Here is a 14,140-nt window from a genome sequence, read left to right on the forward strand (position 1 = left end):
GTGAGCAGAGACAAGCTACGCATACCTCCTAGTACAGACCTTGAGTGAAAGGGTGAGTCGTCGCGGGGCCTGACCACGCTGCTGGCGGCCTCGGGCACCGACTCCCCAGCCCACGGCGGGAGCCCGGCGCAGGCTGCCACCCGCCTGCCGCCCCCGGACAGCAGCGGCGGCGGCGGGGCGGGGCGTGTGCCCTCGCCCGAGGAGATGGAGGAGGAGGCGATCGCCGGCACCCCCGGGAACGAGATGGAGGACATGGACTTCCTGTCTGGGCTGGAACTGGTCGATCTGCTGGACCCCCAGCAACCGGACTGGCCCCTGGAGCCCGGGCTCAGCTCGCCCTGGGGGGGGGGGGGGGGGGGGGCTAGGACTGCGCCCTCCCTCTTGCCCTGGGTCCTCCAGTTTTGGGGCGGCCACCATGTGCTCAGGAGAGTGCCTTCTTCCCGGAAGCCCAGGCCCCTGCTGGCCACGCCCAGGAACCAATAATAATCAAGGGAAGTGCACACCATCACTACTCACGCCTGGCCAATCGGCGGGGCACACAGTCCCCTCTCCTGCCCTCACTCCACCCCCCTTTAAAACCCCCTGTCCCATCAGGCCTCTCTCTCTCTCTCTCTCTCTCTCTCTCTCTCTCTCTCTCTCTCGGCCACTGGGCTACCCTTGCATCGGTGAGTGTGGTCGGGGAGCCGAACCTAGGTTCGAAATGAAGGACTCTTTGCTTTTGCATAGGACTGACGGGCTCCCTGGGGGTCCTGGGAACCTTGAAATCTGGGCACAACAGGAGAAGCAGCAGGGGCAGCCCTACAATGAGTGGCTAATTTAGATGTCTAAGCAGAGGGGATCTTGGGCAGCCTCTCAACCCTGTGGGTTGGGGTAGAGATGAAGGACAGAGGTAGGGAACCAGCCTCTTAGCCCAGCAGCAGTAGGGAGAAGAAACCCATAGAGTAGAGACTACCCTCTGATCCTAAGGGTAAACCAGAGTTAACCAGACCAAAAAGGAGGGCAATGACGTCCCAGGAGGAGGAACAGCCCTGGGGAAAGGGAGCCAGCTGTTCAGACACCCACAAGAAGTTGGGCAGGGCTGGAGCGACTGATTCCTGAAAGTCAAGATCATCACAGAAAGAGACAGGAAGGCAGCCGGACCCACCCAACAGGGATGAAGGATGCAGGATGCTTTTCCCCCCAGCCTTCTGACCTGCATTCATAAATGACACCCAGGACCAGAATCTCTGTCTTCACCAAATTTTAGCCTCAGCCATAAGGACAGGGAGTGGGGTGTGTGTTGGCCGAGGTTAGGATTCCCTCACTGCTGCAGAGTGGGGGCTGGAATTAGAATAAAGAACATTCGTATTTCTTGTACGCCTGAGTGGCGGACTGTAACCTACCCATTTGCAGGAGAGCACAGGGTGGTAGGAGAGGCAGATGGCAGAGGGTGGGGGCAGGCTGGGCACTGGAGGGAAAGACAGGGACAGGGTGGACGTCACCAGGTCTTCCTGCTCCACAACCAGTGGCCTTGCTCTTCTGGGGTCATGTAGTTCCCAAACCCTCCAGGAGCCGGTCAGGGTGGGTGCGGTGGGCAGGGGGCACCCTAGGATCTGGCAGGCTGGCAGCTGGTCTCTGCTCTAGGCTGCAAAAGGAGATTCAATTGCTACCAAGATCCCTTTTTGCTCCTTTCTTTTTTTTTTCTTTTTGACTCTCATGACCCAATAGGAAGTCAATGGATCAGCCCAGTGAAATAACCAGGAAGTGACCACCGCGGTCTAGTCCAGTGATGGCGAACCTCTGACACGCGAACTCATTTTTTTTGGTTGATTTTTCTTTGTTAAATGGCATTTAAATATATAAAATAAATATCAAAAATATAAATCTTTGTTTTACTATGGTTGCAAATATCAAAAAATTTCTCTATGTGACACGGCACCAGAGTTAAGTTAGGGTTTTTCAAAATGCTGACACGCCGAGCTCAAAAGGTTCGCCATCACTGGTCTAGTCCATTCATTCATTCAACTGACTTCGTTCCCAAGCAGCAGCAAAGGGAGCTACTGATGCTGCCGCGTCGGTGGGGAGATCACAGAGGAGGATGTCACTGAAAGGTGAGCCTCGAGAGGCGAGTGTGATCGTGGACAAGAGGGGAAGGTGAGTGATTTCATCACCACGACATACGAGGGAAGGCTGTTGGATCTGGAACCTGGAGAGCAGGAGCCCTGGCTGCTTTCCTCTGTGTCCCCATCACTCAGAGGAACAGGTAAACACGCAGGACGACGGAGGGGTGGACGAGTCCATGGAGGGATGAAGGTACTGAGGCCATTTCAAGCCAGGCAGAGAAGACGCGGGGAACCCAACAGGATAAAATAAAATAAGAAGCAAATTCAAATCCATACTAGAGGCAGCTGATCCCGCAGCTACCCTTGCTTCATGATGTCCCCTCTGCTTGGGACGCTGCTTCTGAGGGGATGAGCTCAGTGCAGGCTGAGAGCCGCGAGACGACGGATGCGCAGGCTCCCTTCCACCCTCCCTCACCACCCAGCCATCGCACCCCAGCCTTGCCCAGCTCCTTGTGGGTGTCTGAATGTTCCTAATCCTGGAGTGCCCCAGTCAAAGCAAGACATTTGACTCTGCCATTTTAACTCCACTGACACTTTGACCAAATTGCCTGGGTGGGGGGAGAAATTTGTGAAAAATAGTCAATATGAAATAAATAGTTAAAATAGTACAGGTAAACATTTTAATGAACTAAAGAAATGGATGCGTAAATAGCAACAGTGACACCTAAAGAAAACGCACGTTATATTGCCTGACCGGTTTGGCTCAGTGGATAGAGCGTCGGCCTGCGGACTGAAAGGTCCCAGGTTTGATTCCGGTCAAGGGCATGTACCTTGGTTGCGGGCACATCCCCAGTAGAGGGTGTGCAGGAGGCAGCTGATCCATGTTTCTAACTCTCTATCTCACTCCCTTCCTCTATGTAAAAAATTAATAAAATATATATTTTAAAAAAAAATAAAAGCCCAATGCATAAGCCAAATCTTCACTGAGAAACTTACAAGGAAAACGATTTATCCCAGCGAAGGTGCTTTTAGTGAAATAAAATGAGAAGTAAGAGGCAGATGGAACTGCCACGTTGGAGGGACAGCATGTCATTCTGCAGCGTGGCCAGACCGTGGCAGCAGAGACCACGATGGACTCATCCCGGACAGCGGCAGCCGCCCGTTGGGGGAGGGTAGGGGATAACTCCAGGCAAGGGCCAAGGAAGCCCCGCTGGGAGCTTGGTAGAAGTACAAATCCAAACCCTCGGAGTCGAGGCTGCGGGTGCTGCAGCCCCTACGGTGCACTCTAGCGAGCCCTTTCGGTGACGCCGCGGCCCACGCAGGAACCCGCAGCCAAGCCCTGGCCAGTTTCCTCCAAAGCCCTGGTCGGCAAACCGCGGCTCGGGAGCCACATGCGGCTCTTTGGCCCCTTGAGTGTGTGTCTCTTCCACAAAATACCACATGGGGGCGCGCACGTACAGTGCGATTGAAACTTCGTGGCTCATGCGCAGAAGTCGGTATTTTGTGGAAGAGCCACACTCAAGGGGCCAAAGAGCTGCACGTGGCTCGCGAGCCGCGGTTTGCGGAGCCACAGTTTGCCGACCACTGCTCCAAAGGGAGCGGGCTCTGCTGTAGGCATTGCTTGTTTCCTTAGTTCACCAAACAGCTCCTGCCTAGCCCCTGCACTGCGCTTCTGAAAGCAATGAGGCACAGCTGGTTCTGTCAGACGGGGGACCTGCTGCTTTAAACCTCTGTCCAGCTCGGTTCAGGGATGAGGTCAGAGTCCTGTGTCTGTAAGAACAGCTCCCAGGCTGGCCACCTTGCCCCCACTGTCCTGGCCTGGCCACTGGCTGCCCTGTCTCAGGCCCGCCCTCCGCCCCTGCCTCAGTGCTTCTCACACTGATCACGTGGAGGTGGAATTTTCCTGTCTGTCTCGGGTCTCCTCTTGGAAAGGAACCCTGTGGTCAACCCGGGGAGCAGGCCCTGCAGCCTGAGCCCTCACCCTGCCCTGGCGCTAGAGGTGAGACTTTACATGCCATGGAGCTCTCTTCCCATAGTTCTTCAATGTGTAAGTCAGAGGGAAAAGCCGGACCCACCCCATAGTCCACAGGTCTGCCCTGGCTCCTCCCATGAAACCCTGGGCTGTGCCCACGTCACACTCCCTGCCGCATCCCTGCAGCAATGCCTGGAGGCAGGTGATTCGATGGCGATGCTGTTGCCCGCAGGAGCCTTGGAATGAGGTCTGGGCACAGAGGTGGACAGAGCAGGCTCCCGCAGAAGACAGACCCGATCCAGGCAAGGCGCTGCCCCTTTCTGCAGGTTGGCACAAGTAAGTCACCAAGCCTCACCACGCTCAATTTCCATACCTGTACGATGGCGCGAAAAACGCCTTCCTCACGGGCTCGCTAATTCTGGCACCTGCAGTACCTGGCAGGCTCTCAGCACATGGAGATGCTCTCCCTTCCCTCTGAAAGCAGCGAGCCTGTGCCTGGCCACGAGCCGAGGTCACTGCCCCCTCGTCAGACACAGTAGAGCAGAGGTTACAGCTCAGATGCCTTCAGGGACAAGGACACAGGAGACAGGAGTGAGTGTGGGCGCTCGATGGGCCTGTGAGAAGCTGCTGACCGTGTGTTCCATCTGAGCTGCTCCGCAGCCCAGCGAGCTGTCGTCAGGTGGACAAGAGGGCCCCGGCTCGTCAGGCTTTCTTGTTTTTCAGTAGAAATCGAGATGCTTCCATGAAGCCCGGCTACAGCCTGCCGCCTGAGGACCACAGCTGATGGGGTGCAGGCCCAGGCCTCTCAGGACGTGACAGGCTGAAACCGTCACCTGTGCGGCCTTCCGGAGGCCACAGAAGCGAGGAGAAGGCCTGGCTTTGCATCTGGGCTCTAGCACTCACCAGCTGCGAGGCCTTGCACTACGACTGCCACCACAAGCCTCTTCTCCGTCAGGCACACAAGGCCAGCAACCACCCTCCGGGCCAGCCTTCCTGGGGGCTAGGGAAACCGGTGAAAGGGCTTTGAGACTTGGACGTGAGGTGTCCTATTAATCAGCGATAGCAAACCCCATTTGACAAAGAGCACGAGGGCCACGCCGTTAGAGTTGGGCTTGAGTCTGCTGCAGCGGGGGGCGGGGGGAGGAGGGCTGCACCTGGGCAGCGGTGGCCTCCTGCCAGGAGGGTGCTGAACCAACTGAGGATTTGGGGTAAGAGCAGGATACAGGAACAAGTTTGGATGGAGTGTTGGACACAGTCAAGACAGAGCAAGGCTGCAGGCAAAGGCGGTCTGTGTTGAGAGGTGGGCCCAGGTCGTTTCCTTAGAAACCACAAGGGTAAGATCGAGTGGGATGTTGTGTCTGAAAACCCCTTACCCAGAGCTCCGCCCTGTGGGAGCTAGGGACCCGTTCTCTGAGCCACCGGGAGCCCTGGCTGGGGTTCTCCCGCGGTGACTGGAACGTCTCGTTTCTGGCCCTTTGATTTGAGGGCCCATCTCTCAGCACCATTCCCTGGCTGTTCCTACAGACGGCTGTCCTGCAGCATGGGTGCCTTTCGGCGCTGCACAGGCTGAGCCGTGGCTGGAACCAGAAAGCCCGGCCCTGAGCCCCGGCTCTGCCACCTCCTGGCTCTGTGATCTTTGCTCACATACCTTCTCAGAACCTGTTTGGGGACAAGTACAGATTCACAATCCCTAATCAGCAACTTCAAAATCTCAAAAGCAATGAACGCCAAAAGATTTTTGTAACTAATGTGGCTGTAAAACCTGTCTTGACCTAATTCATTTGGTGACAAAACCTGCCTGAACTGCCATGAGTCTATTTTTGTCTCCATTAATTCCACAACGTGTGAATATTTGCATATTTCCCTGCAGAAAACACTGAAGCAGTTGACTATGGGGCTCTCCCCCAGACCCTGCTGGGAAATTATAGAAGATGCAGTATATGCACCATCTTCTTTTTAGGGAAAGATGTTCAGTTCCCAGAACCACAAGGCCCGGGCTTCGGGGAAGCATTCACAGGCCTGTGGAGGCTGGCTCTCCAGGTGCCTGGGGAGACGTGGAGCCACGCGGCAAGGTGCTCCGTGCAGGACTGGCTGCCTGCCATGAGGCCCTCCTCCTTCCCCAGGATTCCGGGCGCTCTGCCCTCTCCCAGCCGCCATGCCTCCTCTGGGCATCGCCAACTGTGGAGCTGTCCTCACAGGATAAGCCCCTCTTCCCAGGACAGACTTGTTACCAGCTATGGCCCTCCCGTCCTCGGGGCACCTTCAGACCCCGCCCTGCAGCTCACCTCCGAGCCCTCAGCTGCCCTCCTGGATCCGGGAGCAAGGCCATACCTACTCTTAGCTTGGCAGCATTCTCCTCCCCACCCAGATCTGCACACCCGGCTCCTGGTGCTGCAGGACTGGTTACAGGGAGGGCCGTGCGTGGGGCCTAATCGCTTGGCATCTCTCCCATCACTCAGCACTCAGTGGCAGCACCTGCTGGCCTGGCATCACGGAACCTGATCCGTGGGTAACTCAGCACATGGGGGGCCTGGAGGGATTCCCAGGCCTCCTGAGCAAGCCATTCGGGGACCCTCTGCGCCTCCTCACACCAGTGTGACTGCCGAGGACACGTGCATGAAGCTGAGACGGTTGGTTCAGAAAGCCGGGCCAGCTGCTGCGGGCCAGCTGCTGTGGGAGCAGGGGGGGAGTCTTTACCCAGGAGCCTTGGTTTCAGGTTTTCATCCAATCAGAGCCCACCCAGGCTTCACCCCTGGCAGCGCTCAGTCCCGCTGGGCCACGCACTGACCAGCACCCATGGAGGGGTGTGGTGGGCTCCCTGCGGACGTGGCCTTCAGTGTGGGAAGAGCTGGGGGATGGAGGGGAGCACAAGCCCTAGGAAAGAAGGGCGCAGACCCCGAGGCAGGGTGCCTGGGGACAGTCCCGGGGAGCGGCTTGATTGAGATCCTGGACAAGCTGAGCAAAGCCTGGAAGACCAGTGGCCATGGGGTCATAGGTCAGTCTCCCTGGGCTGAGGTCACAGCTCAGGTCACTTGGGTCATGTCCTGGCCCATTCCCAGTCCCACAGAGGGTAGATGTTGCCAGTCCTCCCCCTTCCTGTTTCCATTCTGAGTTGCACATCATCCGCTCAGCCTGCCACTTCCTCCCCACCTGGTTTCCCCACTTCCTCACCCCACCTCTACCTCTGGGCTTTCCTGCATCTTCACTTTCTCCACTCTTCACCCCCATCCCTCTGGTTAATTCAACAGCCCCTCAAGGGCCTTGGAGTACCAGCGCCTGCCACCTCCAGGACCCCCTCCCCAGGACTCCTCAGGACCCCCCATCAAAGGGACCTTGTATTTAGCTTTTGCTGCATGTCATTCACTGAGAGAAAGAATGGCCCAGAGGTCTTTCTGCATTAGCATGCTGCTAGGCTAGGTGGGGGCGGGGGGGGGGGCGGGATGAGGGGGGAAGATCCTCCCTCCCAGCCCTCCCGGGAGCAGCAGGGGTCAGACCAGGAGGCACCCCATTCCTCCCCATCCTCTCTGCAGTGCACTTGGCCCCTCTGTACACTCCAGCCCAGCAGCCAGTGCTGGCTTCTTCCCTCAACTCTGCACCCTGACCCTTCCCCTTTCCGTGTGCCCTCTGAGGACATCCATTCCAGGGAGGGGACAGGCAGTAAACACCCTATGAACTCTGCTACGGGGACACACACACTGGCAAATAGTAACAGCCAAGGGGAATGAGAGGTGCGGGGGCCATTGTAAGCGAGCTGGTCTGGGAAACTTTATACCAGAGAGATGAGATGAGAGGGGGTGAGGGAACGAGACCTGCAGGTGACGCTGGCAGAGGGGAGAGCATGTGCAAAGGGCCAGTGAGTGGAGCGGCTGTGCCAGGACCTGCCCAAGGACAGCGGGGGTGGGGTCTAGACCAGAGCACCCCGAGGCTGGTGGGTGGGGTGTCACACTGACTTCTAATCATTAGACAAGGTGGCGCTGCCCCGGGTGGCTGGTTGAGTGTGGTGAGGGGTGGCTGGTTGAGTTGTAGGGTGGGGTGGCTGGTTGAGTGTGGTGCGGGGTGGCTAGTTGAGTGTGGTGCGGGGTGGCTGGTTGAGTTGTAGGGTAGGGTGGCTGGTTGAGTGTGGTGCGGGGTGGCTGGTTGAGTTGTAGGGTGGGGTGGCTGGTTGAGTGTGGTGTATATGTTTAAGGTAATGATCCTGGTGCTGCTGTGGGGTGAGGGGGAGAGAAGCATTCATGGTTGGCGGGAATGGAATCTGGTGTCATGCTTTTGCAAAGCCACAGGCTCTATGCATTAAGAGCTATGAAATGGCCCTGCCCTTTGGACCAGTCTTTCTACATCTGGGACTCTAGCCTTAAAAAAACCCCAAACATGGGGATCCTATATGATTCCCCTCAGTTCTCCATGGACAGCTATTGGCTGCCCAGGGCCCGGCACACAGCCCCTCCGGTCCCAGGACTCTGCACTCACTGCCCCACCCACACCCGTCCTCTGGCCCAGCACCTGCCACAGCATGTAACCTCCATCTTCTCCTCCAGCTTCTGGCCACGCACAGCTCAGCCAGTCCCCACCCCCTGTTCAGAAAAAAGTCCTCGTCCTCTAGTCCTCTACCTTTTGAGAAACAGCCAGGACTGGCCCTGTGCCAGGTGCCTCTCTCCATCCTTCCTACTGGGGTCTGAAGCTGGGCCAGCCTTCACTCCCACCATGAATACAGGGTGTCGCCGGGTGGCGCTCCATGCGGGGTACAGCCTGGGCTTTTCCTGGGCCCCGGGGTGCTCAGTGGATCCCACCCCTCACCAGGGAGGCTGAGAAGGGCTCCTCAGGGTGAGTCTTGCCCATCAACCATGCAGACCAAACTCTCCACGAGGGAGGCTGGGGCTGGAAATACCTGGGTCAGTAGAAAGGATGTCCCCGATCATGCAGCTTCCCACCAGATAGCATCCACGAGGTTCAGGTGAGAACATGGAGCAGCCCACCTGTCTCTTGTTCATCTACACACCCAGGACGGCCAGCCCTATGCCAGCCTGGGCAGGCGCAGAGCCCCTGCAGATGCCAGGCACCGCTGGGACCTCACAGCCCGTGGGAGACAGACATTCCTCGGAGGAAGGCAGACATGTGTCATCAAGTATTAGTTTGAAACCAGCTTTAAGTGAAGTTTAATTAATGGCATCTTCATTACCTGGGGAAACAATGCTTTGGTTAATCTGTTTAGCCCTGAAGTGTTGAGGCCACTGCCCTCCCACAGCCGCCGCCCCGCGGCTGGGCCCACACCTGTGAGAGGGGACCACCCTGCGCTCAGTCCCAGGTAGGAAGTCTCTGCGTCCCTGCCACCTCACCGTCGGAGCTCCAGGACTCTTCAGGGGTTACCCGCCCCCCCCCCAGCCTCGAGCTGGGTGTCTGTAGGGCCGGACTCAGGTGGCCAGTACCGCCAGAGTTGGGGCCGGTCAGGGGGTCCTGGGCCACCTGCCCATGCCCCAAGGGACAGCGCTTCTCATCAATGTAGGCGTTTTCTCCAGAACCTCCCTCATCACCAGGAGTGAGGGGGTCAAGTCCCCACCTTGCTGGTCCAGAATTTCTCCCTGAGACCCCTTCTCAGGGCTCCCCTGGCCACACAGCCACGCAGGCCCGGGCTCCTCAGATGTGTTTCAACATCGTTTTACCTCAACAAGAGTCAGAGCTCCAGTCGCCTGCCTCCCGGAGAACACGCACAAAGAGCGCCTTCTGTTTGTTCCACACGTGCCAGGCGCAGGCTGGCTGCTGGGACACGGGGGCAACAGGTCTGAGAGGGTCATAGCTTATGTATGTGCCGCACTGGCCATTGTCAGCACGGTCACTGGCAGGACCGGGGCATCGCTGTCCTGCAGTGCTCAGTCCTGCCTGCGCCTCCACTGGCCTCCCAGGCACCCCACTGGGCCTGGTCCAGCCTCACTCCCTGAGAGGGACTCAGGGGAGGAGGGACCCCGCACTTCAGCACAAGCGAACTGCCCCATCTGGGTCCGAGCCCCCACCCGCTGCAGCCAGGCCCCTCCTTCCTGCTGGCCACTTCCCGAGGGCGTGGAGGGAGCTGGGAGCTGGCCCTGCAGTGGCTCAGCATGGCCTCCTGACCCCCCAGCGCTGACCCATCATCAAAGCCACATTGGCGGGTATGGGGCGCGGGCTCTGTGGCCACTCGCCAGGTGCGAACCCCAGCTCTGCTGCTTGCTAGCTGCGTTACCCGAATGAATTACTTCGTATTTCTGTCTCATCGATACAAATGGCCGAGGACAACAGACTGGACACGATCAGGCTGTGTGAGGAATAAGCAAGCCAGTGCCAAGCTTTTCAAGCTGCAGGTGACCAACCATTTGTTGTTTATAAAATCAAGTTAGTGGGTTGTGACCAGCATTGAGCATAAATACAGTGGAACCAGGCATATGCCTTGCTTCAGGGGTTGGTACACACATCCATATGTGTACATGGCACAAACTGTTCCCAGATGCTTTTCCACCTGTGAGGCCCATCGTGGCCTGGAAGATGTAAGCGGGATCGAATGTAGCCCAGGTGGGGAGAAGACACTCAGTCAGGCCTGGGAGCACTCCTCAGTGCCAGGGGGAGGCCTGTGCACGTGGGCCAGGGTGCCCCCCGGGAAGCAGTCTGCTGCCGGGAAAGAGAACATGGGCAGCAGTGGGCACCACAGGGCCCAGGGACCCTGACAGCTGTGCACTGCGGGACGCTGGGAGGGCCAGCGTGGGACTGGACCCTGGCAGCGGGAATTGAAAGCAGAGGATGACTAATTTAGCAAATGCCCTTTGAGTGCTTACGATGGGAAGATTTATGTTTCAAAAAGTTGACCATGAGGGCAGTTTAGGGGTGAAGAGCTGGTGGCAACAGTGGAGGCAGGGATCTACTGAGAGGGCAATAGCGCTGGCCAGGGGCAGAGCAAGGACAGAGTCAGAACAGAAGGCGGAAACGGGTACCACACGGCCTCTGTCCCTGGGGCTGGGTGGTCCCTGGCACCCAGCGGGGGTGGCAGCTCCAGGGAAAAGAGCAGGGCTGTGACGGCCACAGGGAACATGACAGCCACATGGTCAAGTGGGAAAACCAATGGGCACAACAATGTGTCTGTGGCACAAACTGTTCCCAGCTGCTGCGACCAGACAGGCAGGTGACCCTGGCTGTTCCTCAGCCCCTGTGCTGCCAGTTTATGAGATGGGCCCCGAGGAGGACTTGGCTCAGAGGAGCGTCTGAGACTGGAAGCTAATAACGGTAAAAGCCTTCTTCCGGGTCTGGCCTAGGGCCAGGGCTCACACGGGGACGGCCTTCTCACCCCTCTCTCCTCACGGCGGCGTGGGAAGGGGCCGACCCCCAGCCTCCGGGACAGGTCGGCGACGCTGGCTGCCCTCGCAGTGCCCTCCACCCTCCAGGCCCAGGTTCACAGCGCAGACCCGTCCACAGGCCTTGGAGCCGAGGACTGGCAAGTGCAGTGCAGGTGCCTCGCAGGCCAGCCCTGTCAGCAAATGGGGCCTCCTCCTCGCACCTCCACCATCCAAACGGGCCCCTCTAAGAGGGAATCTATCCTCAGAGGCCTCGGGACAGATGACCTCAGACCTATGGCCACATTACCCAGCACAGGGGGCTTCCACAGCTCTCAGAGAGGTGGTCCCTACATCCCCTTCAGAACGAGCGTCCGCCTTGGGCTTGCACTGAGCCCTGCCATGTGCGGAGGAGGGTGGAGCTGGGGACCTGACCAGCCTGATGCTGCAGCCCAAGCAGTCCGCACCTGCAGGGGCAGCGTCCTGAGGGCCGTCCTCTGCCTTCCCTCTGCGCTGGTCTCCGAGATGTCCCTGCCCCAAACACACTTTTCAAGTCTAACAGTGGAAGTGCCTCTGACTGGCCAGTGCTTACTTTCCCGACCAAGACAAGCTTCCCAGACCAGCAGAGGTGCCTGGCAGCCTTCATCTGTCTTCTTCCCCACAGAGCCAACCTGACTGTGAAGTGGAGCATTTCCCTTCAGTATTGCTTTGCCCACCCAACGATTCGATGGCGGCGCTTTCCTGTGAGGCTGCAGTGTCAGCGGGCCTTAGCGAAATCTGTGTCGCTCTCCCCAGGGTGCATCTGGGAGACTTGTCAGGAACACTTTAATTTTCCTCTGACTGTCCCTCCATCCATTCCTGGCTCAGGGTTTTGGCATGATGAGGAAGCTTATTCCTTCCAAAGTGACAGACTCCTTCCGTTGCACAGTGTTCTACTGGGCGTGTTGTGTCCCAGGCACTGAGCAGACCCCACACCTCAGCCCCCGTCTGCAGGGCGCACGCTCTGGTAGAGGATACAGACATGTGCCCTCACCCTAGTAATAAACTGTGACAGTGCAGTTGTAGATGCATGGTCTTGGCACAAAGGAGAGGGAGACCAGCTTCATTGGGAGAGAGGGAGTGACACAAAGAAGCATGATTTGGTTATAAAAGGTGAGTAGCAGTCATTCAGGCAGACAGGAGGGGTTAAATTAACAACCACAGCAACTCATGTACTTTAACACAAACCCTGTGAGGCATTGTCAGTGCACCCACTTTACAGATGTAAGTAAGGTTTGGAGAAATTAAGTAACTTGCACAAGGTCAGAGACTTAGAAGACTTGCAAAGAAGGAGCAATTCTGTAAACCTTTTAAATGAAAAACATAGACCCATAGCATTTAAGTAAATTGGCTCAAGTTTGGACAGGTGGAAGGTGTTGGAATCAGGAATCAAATCCGGGTATCATGCCCTAGCCAGTTTTGCTCAGTGGATAGAGCATTGGCCTGTGGACTGAAGGGTCCCAGGTTTGATTCTGGTTGGGGGCACATGCCTGGGTTGCAGGGTCGATCCCCAGTGGGGGGCATGCAGGAGGCAGCCAATCAATGGTTCTCTCTCATCATTGATGTTTCTATCTCTCTCTCTCCCTTCCTCTCTGAAATCAATTAAAAAAATATTTTTTTAAATCCGGGAATTATGTTGAGACCACAGAGGTAGATGGATTAGAGGCCCTTTTATATCCAGCTAAAGAGTCTGGATGCTTCCCTGTTGATGTTGAGAGGCACTGAGGGGTCTCACTTGGTATAGCAGCTTCATGTCACCTCTAATTTATCCTGCCCAACAAGTGTAAACCACAAATTCTAGTAGTGAAAAAATAGCAACAGTTTTTAGCTGGACATGTCCAGGGCAAAAATATTTTCTTTAATGGTGTTATCCTGTTTGATGATGGTATTTTATCTAACAAGACTTCCTACAACTCAGAAAGAAAAAGACAATCTAATAAAAAATGTTGAAAGAAAGTAATAGGCAATTTACAAAAAAAATACAAATGGCTATCTATAATAATAAAAGCGTAATATGCTAATTAGACCGGACGTCCTTCCTGATGACTTTCTGGACAAAGCCAGGGCTTTGAGGAGCGAGGCAGAGGCAGCCACGGTGGCAGCAGGGGGCCGAGCCCCTTGCACGAATTTCGTGCATTGGGCCTCTAGTTAAACATACAATGAAACATGCAATGAAAACAACAATGAGTACCATTTTTCTCCCATCAGATTGACAAAGGGGATTAAGAAAGATGAGATCAAGAGTTGGCAAGGCCTGGTGCTGGGTAGCGTGTCCTCTCACCCTCGGCTTGCACGGATATATATTTAGGCAGCCACTTTGGAAGGCAATTTGGAAATTTCTTTTAAAACTGAAAACGTGCACAGATTGCCGGGATCAACCCCTTTGTTGGTGTATCCCCTGGGGAAGCATGTCCACAAGCCACGGAGACCCATCGCAACAACCTCACACCTGAAAATTACAAGCCACCCGAATGTCCATCATAGGAGAATAACTGCACGCACGGCAGTGCGTTCATCACAAAAACACGATGTGGCGGCTAAGAAAGCTGAGCTGTTTCTGTATCAGCGAAGGTGGGTATGTTGTTGAGTGGAAAAGGAAAGAACTACAGAATGATAGCGTTATAACACATGTTAGAATATATTTATTTAAACATAAAGGCTGTTTATCTTACATTTTATGTGGGTTCATTGATATGTCTAAAACACCCATAAAAACAGTAACAGTGGTGGTTTCTTTTCTTTCCTCCCTCCCCTCTCCCCCAGTGAAGAAAGATTGGTTATTTTCTCGAAAGTCCAGC

General features: G+C 56.2%; 1 long non-coding RNA gene across 1 annotated transcript; it reads left to right on the forward strand.

The window, feature by feature from the left end:
- The first annotated feature begins 632 nt into the window (after positions 1 to 632).
- On the forward strand, positions 633 to 5,864 carry LOC118679347. Its single transcript, XR_004975211.1, has 4 exons — positions 633 to 665; positions 2,025 to 2,242; positions 4,247 to 4,350; positions 4,738 to 5,864. It is a non-coding gene; the product is annotated as an uncharacterized LOC118679347 (long non-coding RNA).
- The last annotated feature ends 8,276 nt before the right edge of the window (positions 5,865 to 14,140 follow it).

The sequence above is a fragment of the Myotis myotis genome, unplaced genomic scaffold (genome assembly GCF_014108235.1).
Source record: "Myotis myotis isolate mMyoMyo1 unplaced genomic scaffold, mMyoMyo1.p scaffold_m19_p_24, whole genome shotgun sequence".
In the NCBI taxonomy this organism is placed as follows: Eukaryota; Metazoa; Chordata; class Mammalia; order Chiroptera; family Vespertilionidae; genus Myotis; species Myotis myotis.